Consider the following 19,966-nt stretch of genomic DNA (forward strand, 5'->3'; position numbering starts at 1 on the left):
TGTGCGTCATGTGATCTCATTGAAAAGGTAAGGGTTAAAGTCGTTCATGTAGAATATATGTTTCTAACTTCATTATTTTATTTTTATTCTGCTAATTTGTGCTTTTCCTACCTATCCTGATGTGTAGAATATGAAAACAACATATTTTGTTCTGACATCGAAAATATATATACAGGGTGCATCAAAATATAGCGCTGCAGAAGACAAAATAACACTTCGATTTCAGAAAAATATATAAGTTTGATAGAATTAGGTAGTTTCTCTTTGTGTTAAGTAAAAATACGCATATGAGATCCTCGGGTGTCATATGCAAGCAACCTAGTGGTGTGTCAGTGTAGGGAAATGCAGTGAAATATGCGTTATTTTGAAAAAAAGAATAAAGTAGTAACAAACATGGTACAGGATAAGATACTTTTTTTCAGCCATAGGGACCCGGGTTTGCGACCTCTATGAGAGAAGTGCTGGTACTCGAGTTTGAGCTTTATTTCGTGAAAATATGTTAAATGGTTCTTAAGATATAGACCAAAACAGATTATAATACACGACAATTAGTAACAATTCAATATGCACATAATGACATATAATATATTGTTATGCGGTTGCCAGCCAACATTTTTACGTGAAATAAGAAAATTAAAACAAAATTGAATAGCTCCCTGGTAATTGGAATCAATTTTTGACAGAAGGTGTGCGTCATGTGATCTCATTGAAAAGGTAAGGGTTAAAGTCGTTCATGTAGAATATATGTTTCTAACTTCATTATTTTATTTTTATTCTGCTAATTTGTGCTTTTCGTACATATCCTGATGTGTAGAATATGAAAACAACATACTTTGTTCTGACATCGAAAATATATATACAGGGTGCATCAAAATATAGCGCTGCAGAAGACAAAATAACACTTCGATTTCAGAAAAATATATAAGTTTGATAGAATTAGGTAGTTTCTCTTTGTGTTACGTAAAAATACGCATATGAGATCCTCGGGTGTCATATGCAAGCAACCTAGTGGTGTGTCAGTGTAGGGAAATGCAGTGAAATATGCGTTATTTTGAAAAAAAGAATAAAGTAGTAACAAACATGGTACAGGATAAGGTACTTTTTTTCAGCCATAGGGACCCGGGTTTGCGACCTCTATGAGAGAAGTGCTGGTACTCGAGTTTGAGCTTTATTTCGTGAAAATATGTTAAATGGTTCTTAAGATATAGACCAAAACAGATTATAATACACGACAATTAGTAACAATTCAATATGCACATAATGACATATAATATATTGTTAGGTGGTTGCCAGCCAACATTTTTACGTGAAATAAGAAAATTAAAACAAAATTGAATAGCTCCGTGGTAATTGGAATCAATTTTTGACAGAAGGTGTGCGTCATGTGATCTCATTGAAAAGGTAAGGGTTAAAGTCGTTCATGTAGAATATATGTTTCTAACTTCATTATTTTATTTTTATTCTGCTAATTTGTGCTTTTCCTACCTATCCTGATGTGTAGAATATGAAAACAACATATTTTGTTCTGACATCGAAAATATATATACAGGGTGCATCTAAATATAGCGCTGCAGAAGACAAAATAACACTTCGATTTCAGAAAAATATATAAGTTTGATAGAATTAGGTAGTTTCTCTTTGTGTTAAGTAAAAATACGCATATGAGATCCTCGGGTGTCATATGCAAGCAACCTAGTGGTGTGTCAGTGTAGGGAAATGCAGTGAAATATGCGTTATTTTGAAAAAAAGAATAAAGTAGTAACAAACATGGTACAGGATAAGATACTTTTTTTCAGCCATAGGGACCCGGGTTTGCGACCTCTAAGAGAGGTGCTGGTACTCGAGTTTGAGCTTTATTTCGTGAAAATATGTTAAATGGTTCTTAAGATATAGACCAAAACAGATTATAATACACGACAATTAGTAACAATTCAATATGCACATAATGACATATAATATATTGTTAGGCGGTTGCCAGCCAACATTTTTACGTGAAATAAGAAAATTAAAACAAAATTGAATAGCTCCCTGGTAATTGGAATCAATTTTTGACAGAAGGTGTGCGTCATGTGATCTCATTGAAAAGGTAAGGGTTAAAGTCGTTCATGTAGAATATATGTTTCTAACTTCATTATTTTATTTTTATTCTGCTAATTTGTGCTTTTCGTACATATCCTGATGTGTAGAATATGAAAACAACATACTTTGTTCTGACATCGAAAATATATATACAGGGTGCATCAAAATATAGCGCTGCAGAAGACAAAATAACACTTCGATTTCAGAAAAATATATAAGTTTGATAGAATTAGGTAGTTTCTCTTTGTGTTACGTAAAAATACGCATATGAGATCCTCGGGTGTCATATGCAAGCAACCTAGTGGTGTGTCAGTGTAGGGAAATGCAGTGAAATATGCGTTATTTTGAAAAAAAGAATAAAGTAGTAACAAACATGGTACAGGATAAGGTACTTTTTTTCAGCCATAGGGACCCGGGTTTGCGACCTCTATGAGAGAAGTGCTGGTACTCGAGTTTGAGCTTTATTTCGTGAAAATATGTTAAATGGTTCTTAAGATATAGACCAAAACAGATTATAATACACGACAATTAGTAACAATTCAATATGCACATAATGACATATAATATATTGTTAGGTGGTTGCCAGCCAACATTTTTACGTGAAATAAGAAAATTAAAACAAAATTGAATTGCTCCGTGGTAATTGGAATCAATTTTTGACAGAAGGTGTGCGTCATGTGATCTCATTGAAAAGGTAAGGGTTAAAGTCGTTCATGTAGAATATATGTTTCTAACTTCATTATTTTATTTTTATTCTGCTAATTTGTGCTTTTCCTACCTATCCTGATGTGTAGAATATGAAAACAACATATTTTGTTCTGACATCGAAAATATATATACAGGGTGCATCAAAATATAGCGCTGCAGAAGACAAAATAACACTTCGATTTCAGAAAAATATATAAGTTTGATAGAATTAGGTAGTTTCTCTTTGTGTTAAGTAAAAATACGCATATGAGATCCTCGGGTGTCATATGCAAGCAACCTAGTGGTGTGTCAGTGTAGGGAAATGCAGTGAAATATGCGTTATTTTGAAAAAAAGAATAAAGTAGTAACAAACATGGTACAGGATAAGATACTTTTTTTCAGCCATAGGGACCCGGGTTTGCGACCTCTATGAGAGAAGTGCTGGTACTCGAGTTTGAGCTTTATTTCGTGAAAATATGTTAAATGGTTCTTAAGATATAGACCAAAACAGATTATAATACACGACAATTAGTAACAATTCAATATGCACATAATGACATATAATATATTGTTAGGCGGTTGCCAGCCAACATTTTTACGTGAAATAAGAAAATTAAAACAAAATTGAATAGCTCCCTGGTAATTGGAATCAATTTTTGACAGAAGGTGTGCGTCATGTGATCTCATTGAAAAGGTAAGGGTTAAAGTCGTTCATGTAGAATATATGTTTCTAACTTCATTATTTTATTTTTATTCTGCTAATTTGTGCTTTTCGTACATATCCTGATGTGTAGAATATGAAAACAACATACTTTGTTCTGACATCGAAAATATATATACAGGGTGCATCAAAATATAGCGCTGCAGAAGACAAAATAACACTTCGATTTCAGAAAAATATATAAGTTTGATAGAATTAGGTAGTTTCTCTTTGTGTTACGTAAAAATACGCATATGAGATCCTCGGGTGTCATATGCAAGCAACCTAGTGGTGTGTCAGTGTAGGGAAATGCAGTGAAATATGCGTTATTTTGAAAAAAAGAATAAAGTAGTAACAAACATGGTACAGGATAAGGTACTTTTTTTCAGCCATAGGGACCCGGGTTTGCGACCTCTATGAGAGAAGTGCTGGTACTCGAGTTTGAGCTTTATTTCGTGAAAATATGTTAAATGGTTCTTAAGATATAGACCAAAACAGATTATAATACACGACAATTAGTAACAATTCAATATGCACATAATGACATATAATATATTGTTAGGCGGTTGCCAGCCAACATTTTTACGTGAAATAAGAAAATTAAAACAAAATTGAATAGCTCCGTGGTAATTGGAATCAATTTTTGACAGAAGGTGTGCGTCATGTGATCTCATTGAAAAGGTAAGGGTTAAAGTCGTTCATGTAGAATATATGTTTCTAACTTCATTATTTTATTTTTATTCTGCTAATTTGTGCTTTTCGTACATATCCTGATGTGTAGAATATGAAAACAACATATTTTGTTCTGACATCGAAAGCATATATACAGGGTGCATCAAAATATAGCGCTGCAGAAGACAAAATAACACTTCGATTTCAGAAAAATATATAAGTTTGATAGAATTAGGTAGTTTCTCTTTGTGTTACGTAAAAATACGCATATGTGATCCTCGGGTGTCATATGCAAGCAACCTAGTGGTGTGTCAGTGTAGGGAAATGCAGTGAAATATGCGTTATTTTGAAAAAAAGAATAAAGTAGTAACAAACATGGTACAGGATAAGGTACTTTTTTTCAGCCATAGGGACCCGGGTTTGCGACCGCTATGAGAGAAGTGCTGGTACTCGAGTTTGAGCTTTATTTCGTGAAAATATGTTAAATGGTTCTTAAGATATAGACCAAAACAGATTATAATACACGACAATTAGTAACAATTCAATATGCACATAATGACATATAATATATTGTTAGGTGGTTGCCAGCCAACATTTTTACGTGAAATAAGAAAATTAAAACAAAATTGAATAGCTCCGTGGTAATTGGAATCAATTTTTGACAGAAGGTGTGCGTCATGTGATCTCATTGAAAAGGTAAGGGTTAAAGTCGTTCATGTAGAATATATGTTTCTAACTTCATTATTTTATTTTTATTCTGCTAATTTGTGCTTTTCCTACCTATCCTGATGTGTAGAATGTGAAAACAACATATTTTGTTCTGACATCGAAAATATATATACAGGGTGCATCAAAATATAGCACTGCAGAAGACAAAATAACACTTCGATTTCAGAAAAATATATAAGTTTGATAGAATTAGGTAGTTTCTCTTTGTGTTAAGTAAAAATACGCATATGAGATCCTCGGGTGTCATATGCAAGCAACCTAGTGGTGTGTCAGTGTAGGGAAATGCAGTGAAATATGCGTTATTTTGAAAAAAAGAATAAAGTAGTAACAAACATGGTACAGGATAAGATACTTTTTTTCAGCCATAGGGACCCGGGTTTGCGACCTCTATGAGAGAAGTGCTGGTACTCGAGTTTGAGCTTTATTTCGTGAAAATATGTTAAATGGTTCTTAAGATATAGACCAAAACAGATTATAATACACGACAATTAGTAACAATTCAATATGCACATAATGACATATAATATATTGTTAGGCGGTTGCCAGCCAACATTTTTACGTGAAATAAGAAAATTAAAACAAAATTGAATAGCTCCGTGGTAATTGGAATCAATTTTTGACAGAAGGTGTGCGTCATGTGATCTCATTGAAAAGGTAAGGGTTAAAGTCGTTCATGTAGAATATATGTTTCTAACTTCATTATTTTATTTTTATTCTGCTAATTTGTGCTTTTCGTACATATCCTGATGTGTAGAATATGAAAACAACATACTTTGTTCTGACATCGAAAATATATATACAGGGTGCATCAAAATATAGCGCTGCAGAAGACAAAATAACACTTCGATTTCAGAAAAATATATAAGTTTGATAGAATTAGGTAGTTTCTCTTTGTGTTACGTAAAAATACGCATATGAGATCCTCGGGTGTCATATGCAAGCAACCTAGTGAAATATGCGTTATTTTGAAAAAAAGAATAAAGTAGTAACAAACATGGTACAGGATAAGGTACTTTTTTTCAGCCATAGGGACCCGGGTTTGCGACCTCTATGAGAGAAGTGCTGGTACTCGAGTTTGAGCTTTATTTCGTGAAAATATGTTAAATGGTTCTTAAGATATAGACCAAAACAGATTATAATACACGACAATTAGTAACAATTCAATATGCACATAATGACATATAATATATTGTTAGGCGGTTGCCAGCCAACATTTTTACGTGAAATAAGAAAATTAAAACAAAATTGAATAGCTCCGTGATAATTGGAATCAATTTTTGACAGAAGGTGTGCGTCATGTGATCTCATTGAAAAGGTAAGGGTTAAAGTCGTTCATGTAGAATATATGTTTCTAACTTCATTATTTTATTTTTATTCTGCTAATTTGTGCCTTTCGTACCTATCCTGATGTGTAGAATATGAAAACATTTTTTTTGTTCTAACATTGAAAATATATATACAGGGTGCATCAAAATATAGCGCTGCAGAAGACAAAATAACACTTCGATTTCAGAAAAATATATAAGTTTGATATAATTAGGTAGTTTCTCTTTGTGTTACGTAAAAAAACGCATATGTGATCCTCGGGTGTCATATGCAAGCAACCTAGTGGTGTGTCAGTGTAGGGAAATGCAGTGAAATATGCGTTATTTTGAAAAAAAAAGAATAAAGTAGTAACAAACATGGTACAGGATAAGGTGCTTTTTTTCAGCCATAGGGACCCGGGTTTGCGACCTCTATGAGAGAAGTGCTGGTACTCGAGTTTGAGCTTTATTTCGTGAAAATATGTTAAATGGTTCTTAAGATATAGACCAAAACAGATTATAATACACGACAATTAGTAACAATTCAATATGCACATAATGACATATAATATATTGTTAGGCGGTTGCCAGCCAACATTTTTACGTGAAATAAGAAAATTAAAACAAAATTGAATAGCTCCCTGGTAATTGGAATCAATTTTTGACAGAAGGTGTGCGTCATGTGATCTCATTGAAAAGGTAAGGGTTAAAGTCGTTCATGTAGAATATATGTTTCTAACTTCATTATTTTATTTTTATTCTGCTAATTTGTGCTTTTCGTACATATCCTGATGTGTAGAATATGAAAACAACATATTTTGTTCTGACATCGAAAGCATATATACAGGGTGCATCAAAATATAGCGCTGCAGAAGACAAAATAACACTTCGATTTCAGAAAAATATATAAGTTTGATAGAATTAGGTAGTTTCTCTTTGTGTTACGTAAAAATACGCATATGTGATCCTCGGGTGTCATATGCAAGCAAGCTAGTGGTGTGTCAGAGTAGGGAAATGCAGTGAAATATGCGTTATTTTGAAAAAAAGAATAAAGTAGTAACAAACATGGTACAGGATAAGGTACTTTTTTTCAGCCATAGGGACCCGGGTTTGCGACCGCTATGAGAGAAGTGCTGGTACTCGAGTTTGAGCTTTATTTCGTGAAAATATGTTAAATGGTTCTTAAGATATAGACCAAAACAGATTATAATACACGACAATTAGTAACAATTCAATATGCACATAATGACATATAATATATTGTTAGGTGGTTGCCAGCCAACATTTTTACGTGAAATAAGAAAATTAAAACAAAATTGAATAGCTCCGTGGTAATTGGAATCAATTTTTGACAGAAGGTGTGCGTCATGTGATCTCATTGAAAAGGTAAGGGTTAAAGTCGTTCATGTAGAATATATGTTTCTAACTTCATTATTTTATTTTTATTCTGCTAATTTGTGCTTTTCCTACCTATCCTGATGTGTAGAATATGAAAACAACATATTTTGTTCTGACATCGAATATATATATACAGGGTGCATCAAAATATAGCGCTGCAGAAGACAAAATAACACTTCGATTTCAGAAAAATATATAAGTTTGATAGAATTAGGTAGTTTCTCTTTGTGTTAAGTAAAAATACGCATATGAGATCCTCGGGTGTCATATGCAAGCAACCTAGTGGTGTGTCAGTGTAGGGAAATGCAGTGAAATATGCGTTATTTTGAAAAAAAGAATAAAGTAGTAACAAACATGGTACAGGATAAGATACTTTTTTTCAGCCATAGGGACCCGGGTTTGCGACCTCTATGAGAGAAGTGCTGGTACTCGAGTTTGAGCTTTATTTCGTGAAAATATGTTAAATGGTTCTTAAGATATAGACCAAAACAGATTATAATACACGACAATTAGTAACAATTCAATATGCACATAATGACATATAATATATTGTTAGGCGGTTGCCAGCCAACATTTTTACGTGAAATAAGAAAATTAAAACAAAATTGAATAGCTCCGTGGTAATTGGAATCAATTTTTGACAGAAGGTGTGCGTCATGTGATCTCATTGAAAAGGTAAGGGTTAAAGTCGTTCATGTAGAATATATGTTTCTAACTTCATTATTTTATTTTTATTCTGCTAATTTGTGCTTTTCGTACATATCCTGATGTGTAGAATATGAAAACAACATACTTTGTTCTGACATCGAAAATATATATACAGGGTGCATCAAAATATAGCGCTGCAGAAGACAAAATAACACTTCGATTTCAGAAAAATATATAAGTTTGATAGAATTAGGTAGTTTCTCTTTGTGTTACGTAAAAATACGCATATGAGATCCTCGGGTGTCATATGCAAGCAACCTAGTGGTGTGTCAGTGTAGGGAAATGCAGTGAAATATGCGTTATTTTGAAAAAAAGAATAAAGTAGTAACAAACATGGTACAGGATAAGGTACTTTTTTTCAGCCATAGGGACCCGGGTTTGCGACCTCTATGAGAGAAGTGCTGGTACTCGAGTTTGAGCTTTATTTCGTGAAAATATGTTAAATGGTTCTTAAGATATAGACCAAAACAGATTATAATACACGACAATTAGTAACAATTCAATATGCACATAATGACATATAATATATTGTTAGGTGGTTGCCAGCCAACATTTTTACGTGAAATAAGAAAATTAAAACAAAATTGAATAGCTCCGTGGTAATTGGAATCAATTTTTGACAGAAGGTGTGCGTCATGTGATCTCATTGAAAAGGTAAGGGTTAAAGTCGTTCATGTAGAATATATGTTTCTAACTTCATTATTTTATTTTTATTCTGCTAATTTGTGCTTTTCCTACCTATCCTGATGTGTAGAATATGAAAACAACATATTTTGTTCTGACATCGAAAATATATATACAGGGTGCATCAAAATATAGCGCTGCAGAAGACAAAATAACACTTCGATTTCAGAAAAATATATAAGTTTGATAGAATTAGGTAGTTTCTCTTTGTGTTAAGTAAAAATACGCATATGAGATCCTCGGGTGTCATATGCAAGCAACCTAGTGGTGTGTCAGTGTAGGGAAATGCAGTGAAATATGCGTTATTTTGAAAAAAAGAATAAAGTAGTAACAAACATGGTACAGGGTAAGATACTTTTTTTCAGCCATAGGGACCCGGGTTTGCGACCTCTATGAGAGAAGTGCTGGTACTCGAGTTTGAGCTTTATTTCGTGAAAATATGTTAAATGGTTCTTAAGATATAGACCAAAACAGATTATAATACACGACAATTAGTAACAATTCAATATGCACATAATGACATATAATATATTGTTAGGCGGTTGCCAGCCAACATTTTTACGTGAAATAAGAAAATTAAAACAAAATTGAATAGCTCCCTGGTAATTGGAATCAATTTTTGACACAAGATGTGCGTCATGTGATCTCATTGAAAAGGTAAGGGTTAAAGTCGTTCATGTAGAATATATGTTTCTAACTTCATTATTTTATTTTTATTCTGCTAATTTGTGCTTTTCGTACATATCCTGATGTGTAGAATATGAAAACAACATACTTTGTTCTGACATCGAAAATATATATACAGGGTGCATCAAAATATAGCGCTGCAGAAGACAAAATAACACTTCGATTTCAGAAAAATATATAAGTTTGATAGAATTAGGTAGTTTCTCTTTGTGTTACGTAAAAATACGCATATGAGATCCTCGGGTGTCATATGCAAGCAACCTAGTGGTGTGTCAGTGTAGGGAAATGCAGTGAAATATGCGTTATTTTGAAAAAAAGAATAAAGTAGTAACAAACATGGTACAGGATAAGGTACTTTTTTTCAGCCATAGGGACCCGGGTTTGCGACCTCTATGAGAGAAGTGCTGGTACTCGAGTTTGAGCTTTATTTCGTGAAAATATGTTAAATGGTTCTTAAGATATAGACCAAAACAGATTATAATACACGACAATTAGTAACAATTCAATATGCACATAATGACATATAATATATTGTTAGGCGGTTGCCAGCCAACATTTTTACGTGAAATAAGAAAATTAAAACAAAATTGAATAGCTCCGTGGTAATTGGAATCAATTTTTGACAGAAGGTGTGCGTCATGTGATCTCATTGAAAAGGTAAGGGTTAAAGTCGTTCATGTAGAATATATGTTTCTAACTTCATTATTTTATTTTTATTCTGCTAATTTGTGCTTTTCGTACATATCCTGATGTGTAGAATATGAAAACAACATATTTTGTTCTGACATCGAAAGCATATATACAGGGTGCATCAAAATATAGCGCTGCAGAAGACAAAATAACACTTCGATTTCAGAAAAATATATAAGTTTGATAGAATTAGGTAGTTTCTCTTTGTGTTACGTAAAAATACGCATATGTGATCCTCGGGTGTCATATGCAAGCAACCTAGTGGTGTGTCAGTGTAGGGAAATGCAGTGAAATATGCGTTATTTTGAAAAAAAGAATAAAGTAGTAACAAACATGGTACAGGATAAGGTACTTTTTTTCAGCGATAGGGACCCGAGTTTGCGACCGCTATGAGAGAAGTGCTGGTACTCGAGTTTGAGCTTTATTTCGTGAAAATATGTTAAATGGTTCTTAAGATATAGACCAAAACAGATTATAATACACGACAATTAGTAACAATTCAATATGCACATAATGACATATAATATATTGTTAGGTGGTTGCCAGCCAACATTTTTACGTGAAATAAGAAAATTAAAACAAAATTGAATAGCTCCGTGGTAATTGGAATCAATTTTTGACAGAAGGTGTGCGTCATGTGATCTCATTGAAAAGGTAAGGGTTAAAGTCGTTCATGTAGAATATATGTTTCTAACTTCATTATTTTATTTTTATTCTGCTAATTTGTGCTTTTCGTACATATCCTGATGTGTAGAATATGAAAACAACATATTTTGTTCTGACATCGAAAGCATATATACAGGGTGCATCAAAATATAGCGCTGCAGAAGACAAAATAACACTTCGATTTCAGAAAAATATATAAGTTTGATAGAATTAGGTAGTTTCTCTTTGTCTTACGTAAAAATACGCATATGTGATCCTCGGGTGTCATATGCAAGCAACCTAGTGGTGTGTCAGTGTAGGGAAATGCAGTGAAATATGCGTTATTTTGAAAAAAAGAATAAAGTAGTAACAAACATGGTACAGGATAAGGTACTTTTTTTCAGCGATAGGGACCCGAGTTTGCGACCGCTATGAGAGAAGTGCTGGTACTCGAGTTTGAGCTTTATTTCGTGAAAATATGTTAAATGGTTCTTAAGATATAGACCAAAACAGATTATAATACACGACAATTAGTAACAATTCAATATGCACATAATGACATATAATATATTGTTAGGTGGTTGCCAGCCAACATTTTTACGTGAAATAAGAAAATTAAAACAAAATTGAATAGCTCCGTGGTAATTGGAATCAATTTTTGACAGAAGGTGTGCGTCATGTGATCTCATTGAAAAGGTAAGGGTTAAAGTCGATCATGTAGAATATATGTTTCTAACTTCATTATTTTATTTTTATTCTGCTAATTTGTGCTTTTCCTACCTATCCTGATGTGTAGAATGTGAAAACAACATATTTTGTTCTGACATCGAAAATATATATACAGGGTGCATCAAAATATAGCGCTGCAGAAGACAAAATAACACTTCGATTTCAGAAAAATATATAAGTTTGATAGAATTAGGTAGTTTCTCTTTGTGTTAAGTAAAAATACGCATATGAGATCCTCGGGTGTCATATGCAAGCAACCTAGTGGTGTGTCAGTGTAGGGAAATGCAGTGAAATATGCGTTATTTTGAAAAAAAGAATAAAGTAGTAACAAACATGGTACAGGATAAGATACTTTTTTTCAGCCATAGGGACCCGGGTTTGCGACCTCTATGAGAGAAGTGCTGGTACTCGAGTTTGAGCTTTATTTCGTGAAAATATGTTAAATGGTTCTTAAGATATAGACCAAAACAGATTATAATACACGACAATTAGTAACAATTCAATATGCACATAATGACATATAATATATTGTTAGGCGGTTGCCAGCCAACATTTTTACGTGAAATAAGAAAATTAAAACAAAATTGAATAGCTCCGTGGTAATTGGAATCAATTTTTGACAGAAGGTGTGCGTCATGTGATCTCATTGAAAAGGTAAGGGTTAAAGTCGTTCATGTAGAATATATGTTTCTAACTTCATTATTTTATTTTTATTCTGCTAATTTGTGCTTTTCGTACATATCCTGATGTGTAGAATATGAAAACAACATACTTTGTTCTGACATCGAAAATATATATACAGGGTGCATCAAAATATAGCGCTGCAGAAGACAAAATAACACTTCGATTTCAGAAAAATATATAAGTTTGATAGAATTAGGTAGTTTCTCTTTGTGTTACGTAAAAATACGCATATGAGATCCTCGGGTGTCATATGCAAGCAACCTAGTGAAATATGCGTTATTTTGAAAAAAAGAATAAAGTAGTAACAAACATGGTACAGGATAAGGTACTTTTTTTCAGCCATAGGGACCCGGGTTTGCGACCTCTATGAGAGAAGTGCTGGTACTCGAGTTTGAGCTTTATTTCGTGAAAATATGTTAAATGGTTCTTAAGATATAGACCAAAACAGATTATAATACACGACAATTAGTAACAATTCAATATGCACATAATGACATATAATATATTGTTAGGCGGTTGCCAGCCAACATTTTTACGTGAAATAAGAAAATTAAAACAAAATTGAATAGCTCCGTGATAATTGGAATCAATTTTTGACAGAAGGTGTGCGTCATGTGATCTCATTGAAAAGGTAAGGGTTAATGTCGTTCATGTAGAATATATGTTTCTAACTTCATTATTTTATTTTTATTCTGCTAATTTGTGCCTTTCGTACCTATCCTGATGTGTAGAATATGAAAACATTTTTTTTGTTCTAACATTGAAAATATATATACAGGGTGCATCAAAATATAGCGCTGCAGAAGACAAAATAACACTTCGATTTCAGAAAAATATATAAGTTTGATATAATTAGGTAGTTTCTCTTTGTGTTACGTAAAAAAACGCATATGTGATCCTCGGGTGTCATATGCAAGCAACCTAGTGGTGTGTCAGTGTAGGGAAATGCAGTGAAATATGCGTTATTTTGAAAAAAAAGAATAAAGTAGTAACAAACATGGTACAGGATAAGGTGCTTTTTTTCAGCCATAGGGACCCGGGTTTGCGACCTCTATGAGAGAAGTGCTGGTACTCGAGTTTGAGCTTTATTTCGTGAAAATATGTTAAATGGTTCTTAAGATATAGACCAAAACAGATTATAATACACGACAATTAGTAACAATTCAATATGCACATAATGACATATAATATATTGTTAGGCGGTTGCCAGCCAACATTTTTACGTGAAATAAGAAAATTAAAACAAAATTGAATAGCTCCGTGGTAATTGGAATCAATTTTTGACAGAAGGTGTGCGTCATGTGATCTCATTGAAAAGGTAAGGGTTAAAGTCGTTCATGTAGAATATATGTTTCTAACTTCATTATTTTATTTTTATTCTGCTAATTTGTGCTCTTCGTACATATCCTGATGTGTAGAATATGAAAACAACATATTTTGTTCTGACATCGAAAGCATATATACAGGGTGCATCAAAATATAGCGCTGCAGAAGACAAAATAACACTTCGATTTCAGAAAAATATATAAGTTTGATAGAATTAGGTAGTTTCTCTTTGTGTTACGTAAAAATACGCATATGTGATCCTCGGGTGTCATATGCAAGCAACCTAGTGGTGTGTCAGTGTAGGGAAATGCAGTGAAATATGCGTTATTTTGAAAAAAAGAATAAAGTAGTAACAAACATGGTACAGGATAAGGTACTTTTTTTCAGCGATAGGGACCCGAGTTTGCGACCGCTATGAGAGAAGTGCTGGTACTCGAGTTTGAGCTTTATTTCGTGAAAATATGTTAAATGGTTCTTAAGATATAGACCAAAACAGATTATAATACACGACAATTAGTAACAATTCAATATGCACATAATGACATATAATATATTGTTAGGTGGTTGCCAGCCAACATTTTTACGTGAAATAAGAAAATTAAAACAAAATTGAATAGCTCCGTGGTAATTGGAATCAATTTTTGACAGAAGGTGTGCGTCATGTGATCTCATTGAAAAGGTAAGGGTTAAAGTCGTTCATGTAGAATATATGTTTCTAACTTCATTATTTTATTTTTATTCTGCTAATTTGTGCTTTTCGTACATATCCTGATGTGTAGAATATGAAAACAACATACTTTGTTCTGACATCGAAAATATATATACAGGGTGCATCAAAATATAGCGCTGCAGAAGACAAAATAACACTTCGATTTCAGAAAAATATATAAGTTTGATAGAATTAGGTAGTTTCTCTTTGTGTTACGTAAAAATACGCATATGAGATCCTCGGGTGTCATATGCAAGCAACCTAGTGAAATATGCGTTATTTTGAAAAAAAGAATAAAGTAGTAACAAACATGGTACAGGATAAGGTACTTTTTTTCAGCCATAGGGACCCGGGTTTGCGACCTCTATGAGAGAAGTGCTGGTACTCGAGTTTGAGCTTTATTTCGTGAAAATATGTTAAATGGTTCTTAAGATATAGACCAAAACAGATTATAATACACGACAATTAGTAACAATTCAATATGCACATAATGACATATAATATATTGTTAGGCGGTTGCCAGCCAACATTTTTACGTGAAATAAGAAAATTAAAACAAAATTGAATAGCTCCGTGGTAATTGGAATCAATTTTTGACAGAAGGTGTGCGTCATGTGATCTCATTGAAAAGGTAAGGGTTAAAGTCGTTCATGTAGAATATATGTTTCTAACTTCATTATTTTATTTTTATTCTGCTAATTTGTGCTTTTCGTACATATCCTGATGTGTAGAATATGAAAACAACATACTTTGTTCTGACATCGAAAATATATATACAGGGTGCATCAAAATATAGCGCTGCAGAAGACAAAATAACACTTCGATTTCAGAAAAATATATAAGTTTGATAGAATTAGGTAGTTTCTCTTTGTGTTACGTAAAAATACGCATATGAGATCCTCGGGTGTCATATGCAAGCAACCTAGTGAAATATGCGTTATTTTGAAAAAAAGAATAAAGTAGTAACAAACATGGTACAGGATAAGGTACTTTTTTTCAGCCATAGGGACCCGGGTTTGCGACCTCTATGAGAGAAGTGCTGGTACTCGAGTTTGAGCTTTATTTCGTGAAAATATGTTAAATGGTTCTTAAGATATAGACCAAAACAGATTATAATACACGACAATTAGTAACAATTCAATATGCACATAATGACATATAATATATTGTTAGGCGGTTGCCAGCCAACATTTTTACGTGAAATAAGAAAATTAAAACAAAATTGAATAGCTCCGTGATAATTGGAATCAATTTTTGACAGAAGGTGTGCGTCATGTGATCTCATTGAAAAGGTAAGGGTTAATGTCGTTCATGTAGAATATATGTTTCTAACTTCATTATTTTATTTTTATTCTGCTAATTTGTGCCTTTCGTACCTATCCTGATGTGTAGAATATGAAAACATTTTTTTTGTTCTAACATTGAAAATATATATACAGGGTGCATCAAAATATAGCGCTGCAGAAGACAAAATAACACTTCGATTTCAGAAAAATATATAAGTTTGATATAATTAGGTAGTTTCTCTTTGTGTTACGTAAAAAAACGCATATGTGATCCTCGGGTGTCATATGCAAGCAACCTAGTGGTGTGTCAGTGTAGGGAAATGCAGTGAAATATGCGTTATTTTGAAAAAAAAGAATAAAGTAGTAACAAACATGGTACAGGATAAGGTGCTTTTTTTCAGCCATAGGGACCCGGGTTTGCGACCTCTATGAGAGAAGTGCTGGTACTCGAGTTTGAGCTTTATTTCGTGAAAATATGTTAAATGGTTCTTAAGATATAGACCAAAACAGATTATAATACACGACAATTAGTAACAATTCAATATGCACATAATGACATATAATATATTGTTAGGCGGTTGCCAGCCAACATTTTTACGTGAAATAAGAAAATTAAAACAAAATTGAATAGCTCCGTGGTAATTGGAATCAATTTTTGACAGAAGGTGTGCGTCATGTGATCTCATTGAAAAGGTAAGGGTTAAAGTCGTTCATGTAGAATATATGTTTCTAACTTCATTATTTTATTTTTATTCTGCTAATTTGTGCTCTTCGTACATATCCTGATGTGTAGAATATGAAAACAACATATTTTGTTCTGACATCGAAAGCATATATACAGGGTGCATCAAAATATAGCGCTGCAGAAGACAAAATAACACTTCGATTTCAGAAAAATATATAAGTTTGATAGAATTAGGTAGTTTCTCTTTGTGTTACGTAAAAATACGCATATGTGATCCTCGGGTGTCATATGCAAGCAACCTAGTGGTGTGTCAGTGTAGGGAAATGCAGTGAAATATGCGTTATTTTGAAAAAAAGAATAAAGTAGTAACAAACATGGTACAGGATAAGGTACTTTTTTTCAGCGATAGGGACCCGAGTTTGCGACCGCTATGAGAGAAGTGCTGGTACTCGAGTTTGAGCTTTATTTCGTGAAAATATGTTAAATGGTTCTTAAGATATAGACCAAAACAGATTATAATACACGACAATTAGTAACAATTCAATATGCACATAATGACATATAATATATTGTTAGGTGGTTGCCAGCCAACATTTTTACGTGAAATAAGAAAATTAAAACAAAATTGAATAGCTCCGTGGTAATTGGAATCAATTTTTGACAGAAGGTGTGCGTCATGTGATCTCATTGAAAAGGTAAGGGTTAAAGTCGTTCATGTAGAATATATGTTTCTAACTTCATTATTTTATTTTTATTCTGCTAATTTGTGCTTTTCGTACATATCCTGATGTGTAGAATATGAAAACAACATATTTTGTTCTGACATCGAAAGCATATATACAGGGTGCATCAAAATATAGCGCTGCAGAAGACAAAATAACACTTCGATTTCAGAAAAATATATAAGTTTGATAGAATTAGGTAGTTTCTCTTTGTGTTACGTAAAAATACGCATATGTGATCCTCGGGTGTCATATGCAAGCAACCTAGTGGTGTGTCAGTGTAGGGAAATGCAGTGAAATATGCGTTATTTTGAAAAAAAGAATAAAGTAGTAACAAACATGGTACAGGATAAGGTACTTTTTTTCAGCGATAGGGACCCGAGTTTGCGACCGCTATGAGAGAAGTGCTGGTACTCGAGTTTGAGCTTTATTTCGTGAAAATATGTTAAATGGTTCTTAAGATATAGACCAAAACAGATTATAATACACGACAATTAGTAACAATTCAATATGCACATAATGACATATAATATATTGTTAGGTGGTTGCCAGCCAACATTTTTACGTGAAATAAGAAAATTAAAACAAAATTGAATAGCTCCGTGGTAATTGGAATCAATTTTTGACAGAAGGTGTGCGTCATGTGATCTCATTGAAAAGGTAAGGGTTAAAGTCGTTCATGTAGAATATATGTTTCTAACTTCATTATTTTATTTTTATTCTGCTAATTTGTGCTTTTCCTACCTATCCTGATGTGTAGAATGTGAAAACAACATATTTTGTTCTGACATCGAAAATATATATACAGGGTGCATCAAAATATAGCGCTGCAGAAGACAAAATAACACTTCGATTTCAGAAAAATATATAAGTTTGATAGAATTAGGTAGTTTCTCTTTGTGTTAAGTAAAAATACGCATATGAGATCCTCGGGTGTCATATGCAAGCAACCTAGTGGTGTGTCAGTGTAGGGAAATGCAGTGAAATATGCGTTATTTTGAAAAAAAGAATAAAGTAGTAACAAACATGGTACAGGATAAGATACTTTTTTTCAGCCATAGGGACCCGGGTTTGCGACCTCTATGAGAGAAGTGCTGGTACTCGAGTTTGAGCTTTATTTCGTGAAAATATGTTAAATGGTTCTTAAGATATAGACCAAAACAGATTATAATACACGACAATTAGTAACAATTCAATATGCACATAATGACATATAATATATTGTTAGGCGGTTGCCAGCCAACATTTTTACGTGAAATAAGAAAATTAAAACAAAATTGAATAGCTCCGTGGTAATTGGAATCAATTTTTGACAGAAGGTGTGCGTCATGTGATCTCATTGAAAAGGTAAGGGTTAAAGTCGTTCATGTAGAATATATGTTTCTAACTTCATTATTTTATTTTTATTCTGCTAATTTGTGCTTTTCGTACATATCCTGATGTGTAGAATATGAAAACAACATACTTTGTTCTGACATCGAAAATATATATACAGGGTGCATCAAAATATAGCGCTGCAGAAGACAAAATAACACTTCGATTTCAGAAAAATATATAAGTTTGATAGAATTAGGTAGTTTCTCTTTGTGTTACGTAAAAATACGCATATGAGATCCTCGGGTGTCATATGCAAGCAACCTAGTGAAATATGCGTTATTTTGAAAAAAAGAATAAAGTAGTAACAAACATGGTACAGGATAAGGTACTTTTTTTCAGCCATAGGGACCCGGGTTTGCGACCTCTATGAGAGAAGTGCTGGTACTCGAGTTTGAGCTTTATTTCGTGAAAATATGTTAAATGGTTCTTAAGATATAGACCAAAACAGATTATAATACACGACAATTAGTAACAATTCAATATGCACATAATGACATATAATATATTGTTAGGCGGTTGCCAGCCAACATTTTTACGTGAAATAAGAAAATTAAAACAAAATTGAATAGCTCCGTGATAATTGGAATCAATTTTTGACAGAAGGTGTGCGTCATGTGATCTCATTGAAAAGGTAAGGGTTAATGTCGTTCATGTAGAATATATGTTTCTAACTTCATTATTTTATTTTTATTCTGCTAATTTGTGCCTTTCGTACCTATCCTGATGTGTAGAATATGAAAACATTTTTTTTGTTCTAACATTGAAAATATATATACAGGGTGCATCAAAATATAGCGCTGCAGAAGACAAAATAACACTTCGATTTCAGAAAAATATATAAGTTTGATATAATTAGGTAGTTTCTCTTTGTGTTACGTAAAAAAACGAATATGTGATCCTCGGGTGTCATATGCAAGCATCCTAGTGGTGTGTCAGTGTAGGGAAATGCAGTGAAATATGCGTTATTTTGAAAAAAAAGAATAAAGTAGTAACAAACATGGTACAGGATAAGGTGCTTTTTTTCAGCCATAGGGACCCGGGTTTGCGACCTCTATGAGAGAAGTGCTGGTACTCGAGTTTGAGCTTTATTTCGTGAAAATATGTTAAATGGTTCTTAAGATATAGACCAAAACAGATTATAATACACGACAATTAGTAACAATTCAATATGCACATAATGACATATAATATATTGTTAGGCGGTTGCCAGCCAACATTTTTACGTGAAATAAGAAAATTAAAACAAAATTGAATAGCTCCGTGGTAATTGGAATCAATTTTTGACAGAAGGTGTGCGTCATGTGATCTCATTGAAAAGGTAAGGGTTAAAGTCGTTCATGTAGAATATATGTTTCTAACTTCATTATTTTATTTTTATTCTGCTAATTTGTGCTCTTCGTACATATCCTGATGTGTAGAATATGAAAACAACATATTTTGTTCTGACATCGAAAGCATATATACA

Source organism: Thermobia domestica, chromosome 16 (assembly GCF_964235325.1).
Source record: "Thermobia domestica chromosome 16, izTheDome1.hap1.1, whole genome shotgun sequence".
NCBI lineage: Eukaryota > Metazoa > Arthropoda > Insecta > Zygentoma > Lepismatidae > Thermobia > Thermobia domestica.